Raw genomic sequence first — 13,824 nt, 5'->3', positions numbered from 1 at the left:
AACCCTCCTCCGTACAAAAGAGACCTTGAACCACAGTCAGTAGAAAAAACATCTGGTGCGCCGCTTTGATTTTCAGCATTAGTCACTGGACAGAAACAACACATCCTTTTTTTTTTTCCTCCCCCAAAGCAGCAAATAATTGCAAATCCACTTCTACATATAACCTATCATTTATCACCTCATCAGTGACTGCTTGAGTCTGATGGAATTAAACACTCAAGTCAGGCAGTTTTTGTTAAAAGCAATAATTACATTGTTACTAGAATATACAATTAGGTAATAAAAAACAAAAACAAATCTGCCTAGCAATATTTTTTATGCAGTCTCACAGAAACATTACCAGACTGGAACAGGAAACATTATAATAGTAAAAAAAAAAAAATCCACTTCCACCGAAGTATAGCTACTTCTAATTTAAAACTTCACCCACAGGCAAAAATACATAAATGATTAGCATTATAGTGTTTACTTTAATTACACTGTGCAACAAGAATCCAAGAGACCGTTAACTCACTTCAGATACGACGACAGCCAATATCTGAGAGCTCATCCTCCATTTCTAACCTACAGTTGTGTCAGCCCATCCTCTCACCTAAACGCCAAAACCAGAACGTGCGTTTCTCATAACATCCAAAACCAACACACAATAGAGGCATTAGCACAAAGAAAAAAAAAAAAAAAAAGAAAAAAGAAAAGAAAAAGAAAAACAGGAGGTCAGGAGATCCCCCACCTGCTCCTTGTACACAATGTGTAAGAGCATCAAAAATTCTCTGGTCTTCAAAGCACAACTCTTCAATGTTTAATAAGGAAAAAAAAAAAAAAAACACATCTCTAATTCAAAGTTACATTTATAAATGCTTTCCAGAAGCATAATTGCTGTGCGATGTATTCTTTAACACCATACAATTCACAGTGCCTGCCCTGAACACCTAATGATCTAAGCAAACAAAATACAACTCACAATCTCTGGTGTATTACAGACGTTTTTCATCACTGCAGTCAAGTTGTTGATCCCAGTAATTCCATGCAAGTCATTTTAAGACAAACATTTGCCCAAACCGCTTTGGCCAATGAAGATGCCTTTGACCACTCTTCAGGAAAAAAAAAAAAAAAAAACAAACAAACTGTTCTGAAAAGATGTCCGGCTTTCTGATACTGGGGTGAGGGATCATTAGAAGAGCTGGAGAGCCTGATGCCATGTAACTCTTCAGAATTCTCCCGTCTTGTAATTATGTTCCTCTGTTCTTTCCACAGACATAAGCAAGAGATAGGCACCGAGGTACCGTAGCAGCACACTTCATTATGTTGTTGTTTATAGAGAAAAAGCTTCAGGTAAGAAGCATAGTAGGAGCTGAGCACAGTTATTGGAGCAGCTTGCTCCTGTAGATCTGCTGGAGTTTTCTCACCGAGGCACAGGCGTTACACTTCTGCGTGTTCCTCCTGCGCGAGGTGCCCCTTGCCATCAGACCCACAGAGCCAGGGAAGCCAGCAGCAAAGGCAGAAAAACAAAGGGCGATGCTGGCTGTCAGGGGCAGACATCTCTGTGCACAGGAGGCACCTGTCCACTCAAACACAGGGGCTGCAAGAGCCTGCACATGCTTCAGTCTCATCCAAAATCCAGCTTCGAGTAACAGAAAGCCACACTTGGCATCAGCCCCCAAAAAGTAGCTAAAATCATGGCCATGAAAGGCTTCCACGAGCTCTCCCTGTCTTGACCTGTCTGGGTGAAGAAGTAGGATCTGGCACCTACAGACCTCTGCCAAAATGGACCCCCTGCAATGGGACAGACTTCAGGAAATTAGGCTAATGGAAGGGCCATTCTAAAATACCTTTTTCTGAGGCAAGAGACCCCAAACAGGTATTCTACCAAAACACTATCTCCAAAGCATAAAGTGTAGTTTTACACTCCTCTGGTCCAAAGATGTAGCAGGATCCAGAGAAAATTCAAACCAACAGGAGCAGCAACTCTGTTAGCAACAGGCTTCGATCTCACAAGTATATTGAAAGTGACAAACTTTCCTTCAAAAGTCTGTAATTCTCTCTGCGTGTCAAGAGGCAGAATTAAAGCAGTACCTCTACAATCTGCTGAAATACTTGTTCTCCCCAGTGTAATTCTTCAAATCTGCACTTTCATGGAAGCTACAGCAAGGAGACAGTCAGTATCCAAAACGCACGTTCAAAACGCACGTCTCCTCATCAGGTGAAATAAAAGTTTATGAGCACGTCTTTACCACATAATAACACTGAGATTAGACGTAAGACTATAAAGGATTTTTGGTGGTGCCCATGTACAGTCTCAAAAAAAAAAAAAAAAAAAAAAAAAAAAAAAACACCAATCAGAATATATATTACAAAATTATTTCCATGCCTTCTAGTTCATAGGTTGAAGAGGCTAATTTTCATCATTTATGGTAATTATGTTTCATATTTCACTGAACTTTGACATAGAATATGTATTATTGGTTTTTGCATGTATCTTCTAGTCAATTTGTGTAATCTTGCAAATTCTGTATTACAAGTAGTTAAAATACAATGGGCAGTACATTCATAAATTACAGGTTTTCGTTAGGAGAATTATTATTGATTCCACAACAACTAAAGCTTTGATCCAATTTGGTGAAAGAAATGTTACTTAAGATATAAACAAACATAACTCCTTTGTATTTGAAGAAAACAGCAGTTTACAAAAAGACAACACCACCATCCAAAAACAAGAGGTCACTTTCTCCTCCTTTCCCCTCATCTCATGTCTTCCAAAGACATAACCACCCAACACCTTCTTAACACATTGTGTCCAAAAGGATCCTTTTTACCACCTCTATGGTTCTCTTTCAAGTTAAAAAATCAGAAGCACAGTATCTGCCAGGTTAAAAAAAAAAAAAAAAAAAATCTATTTAAATACATACCCTAACATCCAAACAGTAGACTAGCCTTTTTCATATGTCTCAGATCTAATTTACCTTCCCGACTAACGATCCTATCAAAATACATAGAATCATAGAATCATTTAGGTTGGAAAAGACCTTTAAGATCATTGAGTCCAACTGTAAACCTAGCACTGCCAAGTCCACCACTAAACCATGTCCCTAAGCACCACATCTACACATGTTTTAAATACCTTCAGGGATGGTGACTCAACCACTACCCTGGGCAGCCTGTTCCAGCACTTGATAACCCTTTTGGTGAAGAAATTTTTCCTAATATCCAATCTAAACCTCCTCTGGTGCAATCTGAAGACGTTTCCTCTCATTCTGTCACTTATTACTTGTGAAAAGAGAGTGACACCCACCTCGAAACAACCTCCTTTCAGGGAGTTGTAGACCGTGATGAGGTCTCTCCTCAGCCTCCTCTTCTCCAGACTGAACAACCCCAGTTCCCTCAGCCACTCCTCATAAGACTTGTGCTCTAGACCCTTCACTGGCTTCGTTGCTCTTCATTGGTGCAGAAAATCTAACTTGTTGATCTAACAATTACCAAAACTCCTCCAGAAAAAGAGCCACACAATGACCCCTCCTCACAAAACTCTCTAGAAAAATAATGGCTTTTCCAAAACACTGTAAAACCTAATTTTGTGAGGAAATCTAACTGAAGAATCAAGTACCATCCCATGAATAACTTCCTGCTCCTGAAGAGAGAAGAGATATTACAAAGCTCAAGTGCCCGGCTGCCTTCAGCAGCGAGGATGACACACGAGAGAAGAATCCATACACTGGAGGGATAAAAAAGCAACCCCGCTATGTGGGTCTCATAAAATAGAACAGATGTGATCCTTTGAATACACACATGCAATTCACTGTCAAACACTACACTTGCAAGAAAAATAAAAATAAGGAAGAGAGGTCTACGAAGCCAATAGACAATTCCTCACCACGGTCAAGCACATGCACGCTTTGTTTGGTCTCAAGCGATGACGGGATTTCCAGCACTGCTTTTCAAAGAGCGATGCCACATGCCCAGCCTCCACATTTTTTCTCTGTTCAATTTCATCTGACAACTCCAAACTATAAACTTCTTGTGCCAACCTAAATAATTCCTCTCTTTCTCAGTAAGGCTGGAAGAAAGTACTTACCCACTTGCCAGCTGCAGCTGAAATTTTGTGCCAAGAAATAAATGTCTTCTGGGCAGGTTGTAAACTGGAAGCTTCTATGCCTGCTGAAGGACAAGAACAAGAGTGGGACCACCCTAACTCTTCCCAGATTAACGGTGTTGCTGTATGTCAGCTACACAGTGGATTTCACTTAACAAGAGCACCCAGAGCTACTTCCTCCGAGCAGCAAGCCCAGGCAAATTTTGCTCTCAACCAGGCTTTTTATACACATTGCTTCCATCCCCTGCTCCAAAAATCCTAATTTATCTCTGTATTTTTGATCTTTAGAAAAGTTCTCAGATAATAGGGTCCTTGAAGGAGTAAGATTTGTTTCAATCTTTTCTTTTTTCCCCCCAATTAAGGCACAGGTGTACACACCGTGTGCACACCGACTTCAAATAGCCAATGCTCCAGCTTCCCTTCCTGAGCCTCTTCGCACAGCCCCAGGAGATTCTGACCTTCCCACAGAGTCAGAACACGTGCAGGCGCTGGTCACTACAGCTCTCCTGAACAACAGACGGCGAAGACCGAGGACATGCGCTACGTCTTCCCCACAGCCCAGAAAGACAATTACTAACAGAGAGCAGAAGGGACAGGCTTTGTGGCAGAATGGATTGTGGCTAAATTCGGAATTAAAAGAAGAGGTTGTGAAGAGTTCAAAGTCTTCCACCTAGGGTTGAGTGGATACTGGGTTCTTTAGCCTTGCAGGCTGGGCTTCCCACCGGTGTTTCACCAGGCACCCCGGCACCCACAGACCCGCAATGTACAGCACAAGACCCCTCCCCTCCACCACTCCTCCTCTTCCCTGTCCTCCTCCCAGCTCGCACAGGCTTCCCAGCTACAGGATGTTCCTGCCTGTCTACATGTCCTGGGTTTTGGAGGGGTCTCCAAAGCTCTGTGAAGCTTCTCATAATAAATCGCAATCACAAAGTCATGAATAAAACCTGTGCTGTTGCAGTGGAAAACGGTCTTTTCCCCTTTAACCTACAATCATGGGCCCCTTTCCCATGGTGAACATCATCCTGTTTTCATTTTGGCAGTGACCTGAATTTTATATTCACAAAGACATTGCCAAAATTCTGAACACCAGTTAGAAACTCAACTAATACAAATATGGAAAGACGAACACATACGCTGCTAAAAAACAAAGTACCCTCGCCTATAGAAACCAAAAATAGAACAAATGTTAGTAAAGGCACATAAACAAATCACGGTGAGGTACATTAAAAGAAACAAATGTCTCAAGACATGCATCAGCACCGTGAACTTGGTTTTTAATATCCCGAGTAGTTACGTCTCTATCATCTTCCCAAACAGAGCCAAGCAGTGCTCGTTCCCTTTGCTCATTAAAGCTCTACAACTGGTGCCTCCTGTATGCCCACATGTACCATTTCATTAAGCTCACTTGACATTAGATGAAGAAAGAGTACAAGAAAATTGCATATTCCCTGCCTAAAGTAAACTTGTCATTTAAACCTTGTGTATAGATAGAATTTGATACAGCACTGGTGCAGTGAGTCATTCGTCAGTTTGAGAGTTTATACGACAGTATTCCTACATATGTTTTGCAATACTTTCCAGTTAGCTACCACCCCATGTAATTATAAGTTTTTACTGGAAAGGAAGCATACATTTTGGATCTGAACACTGCACTGAGGTCTGTAGAACCAAAGCTTACTTTTATGGTCAGATTTTGAGCAAAAGTTAATCCACGTAAGAAGCTCTAACAAACCACATGGAAGGTGAAAGTCAAGGCATTGTTTTTAAAGGAGAGTAAACAAAGATGGTGAACATCACAAATATTTCTCAATGAGTTCTTCCAAACATAAACATAAGCAACTCGCGTGTCAGATTTCTTCAAAAGCTGTTTCTTAGCTACGTAAGTTAAAACTGCGTTCATTCAAAACACTATCTAAACCACCCAGCAGCTATTACACGTGCTTTACTTCTAGGGTGAGATAATACATTAACAATTTTCCCTACCGTCTTACCTTCACCTTTAAGTTGTGTAACAGACCCGAGTAATTTAACTCTCAACCCTGGCTTCTAAGAGGCACTGAAAAAAACCTGGAACAGAAAGGTTTGTCCCAGTTAAAACTCCTAACAGCACTTGCTCGGACTCTCGCCTGGTACACCAGCTCACACCAGTACTTCATAGGGAAATTTGCAGTTCTTCAAAAAGCACAAGTCCCAACCTTAAGTTGAACACAGCCACACATTTACTGCTCAGGTAGACCTCTCCAGCCAGCTTTAAGCTGGTTGTTATTATTATTACTACCCCTTTCTACTACCTAAATCCAAACCAATGCACCTACTGAATTGTAGATCTCCTGCTATCTGCTAAAAAGCTGAAGAGAAAAAGTACCCTTTGCACAATTAAAGTTAGCTGGTTAAGATTCAAGAGCAGGCAGCAACAACTGTTTTTTTCCCTCCAAATTGCATATACTATGACCTACAAGAAACATTTTCTGCTTAAAAGTAATACTTAAATGGAGATCTATGGCTGAGCGTTATCACAAGGATTGCACTTACTTGACAGTCTGCTATTAGCCAACTCCATTATCGCTATTTGCAGTTTTTAAATGTACAGATTCAGAAGTAACTGTACAAAGCCTCCATTACAAGTGGATTTATGGAAAGCCACAGCAATAATGATCCTCATTAAGCATATCTTCCCACAGCTCTGCATTATGCGGACACAAAGAGGAAAACATTTCTTCTCCGTTACCCACAAGCTTAGATCTTTTCCCTTATAATCACAAGCTTTGACTGTCTTCTCTGCTTTTGCCAATGACAGTTATCTCACATTCCCAAAAGTAGGACTTAGTGTAAAAAAAGAAAAAAAAAAATTAAAAATACCTGCATACTTCTCAATCCACAACCAAATGTAGACACAATGTAGGAAGGCTTCAATTTTGATTTTGCAGAAACTGACATTTTCACTGGCAACATGCATGAGAATAAAGTGTTGTCTGTGGCTTCTACTATTTTGCTAATGGCCCCAACCAGTACTTACCCAAGACATATTTATGGACACGCACAGGCAAAGAAAAGGGCAGATGGTAATATTTGTAACTAAGCTGAATTATAAAAACCTCTTGAGCTGAAGTGATGCATTAACTCTTTGGCCATAAGCTGTTTTAACCCCTTCACGTGCAGGGTCACGCTGCCTCCTATTTCAACAACCGGGACGCACGCCAGTGACGTAGGCTAAGAAACTCGCACATTAAGATGGGCGGTTAAAGGCAGAAACTGAGAACTTAAATAACCCAACACCGTCACCCACCACACATTCAGATCACAAAACGGCCGTTTCTCCATGCAGATTTTACCTCTTGCTTTTGAAGTTCAGACTGCTGATCATGCACTTCAACCAACGGATATCCATTACTCCTATGTCCTCAGCCCCACAGCGAACCACCACGGCAGAAATAATAAAATCAGGAGTAAAGTACACTTGCTCCTTCCATAAAACCATTCTCATGAGCCACGCATTTCCTGCATTATCGTAAGGAGTGCAATAGACTATTTAAAAAGCTGTTTCCAAAGCCACACTGGCAGACTTGGAACAATCACTTGGTAACCAGACACAGAGAGAAGTCATTTGCAGCACAGGACCTCAGTAATCTCAAATTAAATTTGTAATTTCTTTAACATTTACCTTGTAAAACGAACAAAGGTGGTTATACAAGCAGCTTAAGGAAACTCTATTTGCTCGCCGTCCCTGCTCAGGTTAGCTGCCTTCAGAGATCTCTAAACCAGCAAATATTCAATGTAACCTACGGCTGAAGCTTTGATTATCCAGCTATCTTCAGACTAAATCACTTTTAATAGCTCAAATCTACGCTCCACAGGAGAACGTTTTATTTGATACTGACAACACAGCTTCATTTGGCTACATCTGAAACACACACAAAACTCCCAAACGCTTTAAAACAGCTGCCCCAGTCAGTCTCCTGGAAACAGAGCACATCCTTTCCACGGAAGAGGTCTGCAGGAACAGGTCTTTGTTTAACAGCGCGGAAATACTTTCTTTCATTAAATTTAATTTATGCCAGGTATTTGAACTGCTTGAAGTTGGCTCTCGGAACAGTTTCTGGGTGCCGACACCCCCGGCAAGGCGAACACGCCCGCCCGCACCGCTCGCCTCCAGCCTCAGCTCCCGCTCGCCGCAGGCGCCCCCCCCAAGCTCCCCGGCCCCCCCGGCGGAGAACCGCCCGCCCGCCCCCCGGCTACCCGCCGGGGCTCCCGAGCAGGCAGGCGGCCCAACAGGTTGCGGGGGCGGCTGCGGGGCAGGAGCTGGCTCCGGGGAGGCTGCAGCCGCGATCCCCCGGGAGGGCGGGCGGAGGAGAAAAGGGTGAACCTCCTCCCCCCCCCCCCACCTCATCCCTCCCCGGTTTTGCGAACCGGCACCCCGGGCTCAGCGGCGGGGCTCCCTGCCCGCTCCCGCCGGGGGCCCCTTTGTTCTCGCCACCCAAGACGCCGCCGCCCGGCAGCCCTGCGCTCTCCCAGGCGGGCTCGCCCCACCGTGGTTGGGGGGGGTTGGTGGGGGTGGGTGAAGGAAGGCGCGATCTGCCGCCCCCCGCCCCGCTGCAGCGCCCTCCCTCCTCCCGGCGCAGAACGGCCAGCGCCAGCCGCGGGGAAACGCTTCGGGCCGCTCCCGATCGCCCCGCGCCTCATCGCACGGCGGAGGCACCGCGCCCGGGACGCCCCGCGGCGCTGGGCGCGGCACCCACCCACCCACCCCGCCGACCCACCGAAGGAGGGAGCGCCCGCCGGGGCTGCCCCAGGCGCCGCAGCCCGCCGGGAAGGTCACGCCGCGGCGGCGAGCCCCGCGCCCCCGCCGCGCCCCCCGGCTGCGCGGCGCAGTGCCGGCAGGTGCCTGGCTGCTCCCCGTCGACCCGGGGGAGGCCCCGCGGGGCGCAGCCGGAGGCCACCGGGCACCGCGTGGCGGCCCCGGCGGGCGGGGGGAGCCCGGTACCGAAAGGGCGGCCCCCACGGGGCACCCGGGGCGGCGGCGGAGCCAAGGCGGGCGGCGGGGCCGGCGCTGGGGAACCCCGATCCGCGGGGCTCAACAGGCGGCGGAGTTTGGCGGCTCCCCGGGAGACGATCCTGCCGCGCCGGGACTGGGGCTGACGAGGGAGGAAGGTGCCGCGGCCGAGCCACTTACCGGGGCTCCGGGGCTCCGCCGCCCGCATGCTGCCTCCGGGCGCCACGCGAGAACCCGCTCCGCTCCCCGCCGACCGCCCGGCGGCTCCGCTCAGCTCCGCTCCCTCAGCCTCAGCCGCCGCCGCCACCGCGCGAGACCGCGCTCCGCGCGCGCCGCCGCCAGCCCGCCCCCGCCGGGGCCGCGCGCCGCGCCCGCCCCGCCGCTAGCCCGGCCCGGCCCGCCCCGCCGCCGCCGCCGCCGCGCCGCCACCTGCCGCCCGCGGGCTCACCTGGACTGGGCTGGGCCCCGGCTGCCGCGCTCGGCCTCGCGGCGAGGCGCGGCGCTGCTCCCGGCCGAGTCCCCGCTCCTACTCCGTTCCGTTCCGTTCTGCTCCGCTCCCCCGCGGCCTCGGCTGCGCTCAACTACCGCCTGCCTTGCCCCGCCGAGTCGGCCCGCAGCCGGCGGGCAGGGCCCGCCCCGGCCAGGTGTGGGCGGGGGGCGGCCCAGAGTTGGGGGGAGGGCGCGGCCGCGGCCCGGGGCGGGCGCTGGCGCGGCGCCGCCGGAAGGACCTGGCCTGGCAGCCGGGGGGGCCCCGCAGCCCCCCGAGGCCCCGCGGGAGGGGTCCGGGGCTCCGCCGCGCCCCGGACGGGATCGCAGCCGGTAGCTCCGCTCGCAAACCCGGGTCGCTGTGGCGGTTGGGTGTCGGTCAGAACCGAGGTGGGGGCGAGGAGCGGTGGTCAGGAGGCCGAGCGAGGTTCCCCCCGTCTGCGGCGGGGGAGCGCCGAGACCTGTTGCGATTTACGGTCGGTTTGACCGGCTGTGGCTGCTCGGAGCTGTTTCAGCCCGTGCAGCCAGCGAGCACCGGGCCGCTTTGGCTGTGTAATTCCTTCACTCCTTTCTTCTTCCCCATCCAGTGCCTCGCACTAAGCAAGAGTGAAACTGAGGAGGATTTTCTGCGGCCTGTTTCAGAAGGGTTAAGGCAGCCCGCAGCACCGGCGGTGTTGGTGCTCTTTGGCTGGTTGCCCAACCCTTCCTAGGCGCTGGGGTTGCGTCAGGGCGGTTTGGGCCTGCTGCCATTTTCCCCTGAGAGCTGTGCTGGGCTCACTCTGGCATTTCCCACCGCATGTTCATTTTTTTCCCCCTCAGTAGTCTCTGGGATGTCTGCTCGTGCATGGTAACTGTGTTCCTTGGAGGATATTTTGCCATTGCCCTCCCATCTCCGTTTAGCCAGGATGGTGGTAAGGGCCAAAGAGTTTGCAGAGGTTCTTCCTCTGCCCCAGCATGGCTCCTCCAGCACTCTGAGGAGCACCAGGCTTCACATTCCTGAATGTAATGCCCGGTCCCTCATGCATCACTCGCCTCTGCCCTAAACTGAGCACCTGAAGCTGGTCTTACACCTCTGTCACGGTGCAGGAAGCTCTGGCACTGGAAGCCTTTGGTTCTGGGGATATTTTCCTTTCTACTCGGTATCCAAAAACTGCTGCAAAACAGCCCTTCTGTGCATTACACAGCGAGGCCACGGAGCTTAGAGTAAGTAGTGCTGGCCGAGTGCCACGCAGCACTGCCAAAGTGCCCATGGGCTTCGCTCTCCGTGTTAAAATTTGGATCTGCTTCAGGATGCTCCGGAGCACAAGACCACGGGGAAGCCGGGAGATCCCTGCGGCGGGGGAGCAGGGATTCATGGAGCCGCTAGAGCTGTTCCCCCAGCTTGCACAGCAGCCATGTTGGCAAGTGTAAGGTGGGTCATGTCAACCCGACCCCTGTGGATTTTATTGTGGAAGCGACAGGTTTTTGAAGTTTGCTTGAAAAACTGAAGATTTGTGGCTTAATGCTCCTTTGCTAGTCTTGTCAGATGCTTAAGAACTTTTGAGTGGAGACGCTGAAATGTTGGGCCAATCCACGAGACAGATTTGTAAGATATTTTTAGACATTTAAAGATGCAGGTTCCTAAACACCTTCACAAATCTGGATTCATGGGGCTGACACAGAGCTGCCTCATAAACTTTTGATGCCCTGGAGCTTCTAGCCAAGACTTGCAGGTAAATGATTGTCCCATGGGCGTAAGCCATTAATCATCTGAACCACGAAACAAAGAGTTTTCACATACAGCTACCACCCAAAACTCTGTATTATTCCCTCATGTCCTCCATCCTTCCTGATGTAAAAACTTGGAAGGCTATGAATAGTGTGAGACCAATAGGCACTGGTGCCTTGTGATTCACTGAATACCAGTTTGTCACCCCCTTACCTGTCTGAGGGCCCTGCAGTCACAGGGACTCACGGGGACTCGTTATTTTGCATTCCTCAAAGCAAAGGCATCCACTTCAGCAGTTTGCTTAGTGCAGGATACACTGGCGTGCTGTCACCGGAGCTGTACTCTGGAAGGAGGCGTACAGGAGTCCTAAAGCCCTGAGTTTGGTTCACCAGTTTATGTGTAATGCCCCGTTGTGTCATCTCGGTAGCTCTCATGGCTCCAGCCTGCCCAGCCGTTTCAGCGGTAAGCTTTCTGGAAGGCAAAGCCTTGGTGTGTATTTGCAGCACCCAGCTTGGAGGTCACTGCTCCTGGTAGCTCTCCCTTCCCTTTGATCCAGCTCTTCAGAGCAAGCCTACGCACCCATACGCTGGTCATGGGTGTCACTTGATAGCCAGCCAGTGTATAGAGGCTGCTGTGGGATGGGCTTTGCTTGCCTTAAACATAATAAATTGGTTTAAAATCAAAAGGCCGGGATTCTTAATTTTTTTAAGACTTGTCAGAACAATTTCCCTTCTCATTTCAGGTGTTGCTAAACTTGCTAAATACTCTGGATGGAATCTGTAAGCTGCACAGCCTGTCGGAAGTTCATCCTTTCTCCAACCGTTTTTTCTTCGAGGGAGTGTTCTTGCTGCTGACTCTTTCTCACCTGATTTTATAGTAATAGTCAATTGTGTTGTCAGGTCTCCTGGTCTGATTCACAAGCGCCTAGTGCAATGCTCAACTGGGTGCTCATGTAAGATAATACATCTCCATCTGTAGATGTGTTTGACAGCACAGCTTGAGGACCATATGGCCATGACTCTGACTGCCCACCATTTTTTCAATATTACCCCCAAGACTCTTTCATTTCCTTTGTAAGACAGGATTATTAGAATACTCTGTTTTGCTCCAAATAATAATAAAAAACAATCTGTGTTGCCTATTTCTGTTCTCCAGTTGAAGGAACTGCAGCCTTGAAGAGACAGCCCTGATGCTTCCTCATCCACAGCACTAGGTTGTCTGGACTGGGGAATCTTTAGGCTTAGGATAAGAACTTATCCTTAATTTTGCTTTATTACAGCTTGTACTTGATTGAAGAAATAAAAGCCAGTGTTGTAATAAAAGCACGGTCACAATGCTAAAGTGCTGTTCACTTCTGGCCAAGGTGTGTAAGTTTTCTGTTCCTTAGGTACCTTTCTGTAAAGTAGATACAAGTGTCTTTTGCTTTCTGCATCATTCATCTCGGCTGCCTGACCAGCTCTGGTCAAGATACGTGGTCTCTCTTACTGCGGCTTTGCATAGTGCTTAGCACAGCGAATCTCCCCTCTTAATGGATGCCTTAGACGTCCTACAAAGTACATAAACATGAGTAATAATTCTCATAGTTCATTTACCTCCTTCTCCTCATAGTAAACTAGAAAGGTAACTTCACTGGGGGAAAAAAAAAAACAACAAAGAAATAAACAAAAAAAGCACCACCTGACAAGTTGCTCCTGGTGTGTAAATATATTTTGGGCATTATTAAATGGGAGAAGTTTTCTGCTCCTGACCAAATAAAATGTTGTAGAGGAAGGCCCTGGGAATGCTGGTCAGCGAGACTGAAACTGAAACGGCCTCCTGCTTCCACTAAGGGCCAAAATCGAGTATTAATGGCAACTGTCCCATGGAAGACTCTTCCCAAAACACAATCACTTGTTTGGAAAAGCAGACTTACAGATGAGTAATTATCCTTTGCAGCATGGTCTCCATGTGTTCAAGCCCCAGAAATATCAACTGACTGTCCCTTCCTAACCCTAAATGAATGGCAATGGAAAGACAAATGCATGATGTACACGTAAGCTAGAGAAAACAATATACAAAATACAGTGAGCTTGCCGCTGGAGCGGTTTCTGCTCCCCTCTGCGTTTCCTGCCCAATTTGTCTCTCCTGCATTTCTTTCCATTCCTGTCAGGTCCTGGAGAAACCGTGTTTTTCTGGCTTTCATTGCGATGACATCTGTGCTCAGCCAGTCCAGGAGTTGCTCTGGTGGTCTTCAACTCCGATCCTTTACGCTTTGGCAGACCACAGGCTTCCAGGCTGCAAAACACAGGCTGTCAAATGGAGAGGAGCACTGATCACTCTAGTATTTGAGCACTTCCTAAGCTGATACATTTATCCTCACAGGATTTCTGTGAGGTAGGAAATTACTACTGTCCCCCTTTTAGAGATGAAAACCAGATGCACGCAGTAGCTAATTGACTTAGCTAATGTCGCACAGGAGCTGGTGGCAGAGCAGTGAAATGAGATCAGTCCGGTCTGTCCTCCGGCCCCGGTGCCATGTGCCAGAGGACAGGTTGGCTCAAACCGTTTTGGAAA

At 48.2% G+C, this 13,824-nt stretch overlaps 1 protein-coding gene and 1 long non-coding RNA gene across 9 annotated transcripts in view; one reads left to right on the top strand and one right to left on the bottom strand.

Moving 5' to 3' along the window:
- Positions 1-9,709, bottom strand: part of PTPRF (protein tyrosine phosphatase receptor type F) — a 386,594-nt gene extending 376,885 nt beyond the window's left edge. For all 8 annotated transcript variants that reach the window (XM_086752931.1, XM_086752935.1, XM_086752933.1 and 5 more), the window contains exon 1: positions 9,526-9,709. The gene's annotated coding sequence lies outside the window, so the exon portion shown is untranslated. The remainder of the gene's footprint in view (positions 1-9,525) is intronic.
- A 696-nt stretch (positions 9,710-10,405) lies between these two features.
- LOC147599959 (uncharacterized) lies at positions 10,406-12,412 on the top strand. Its single transcript, XR_015259143.1, has 2 exons — positions 10,406-11,275; positions 12,014-12,412. It is a non-coding gene; the product is annotated as an uncharacterized LOC147599959 (long non-coding RNA).
- Positions 12,413-13,824: the final 1,412 nt, after the last annotated feature.

The sequence above is a fragment of the Chlamydotis macqueenii genome, chromosome 8, assembly GCF_036417535.1.
Source record: "Chlamydotis macqueenii isolate bChlMac1 chromosome 8, bChlMac1.mat, whole genome shotgun sequence".
NCBI classification, from domain to species: domain Eukaryota; kingdom Metazoa; phylum Chordata; class Aves; order Otidiformes; family Otididae; genus Chlamydotis; species Chlamydotis macqueenii.
Note: the sequence above shows the minus strand (reverse complement) of the source record. Positions and strands in the feature narration are given on the sequence as shown.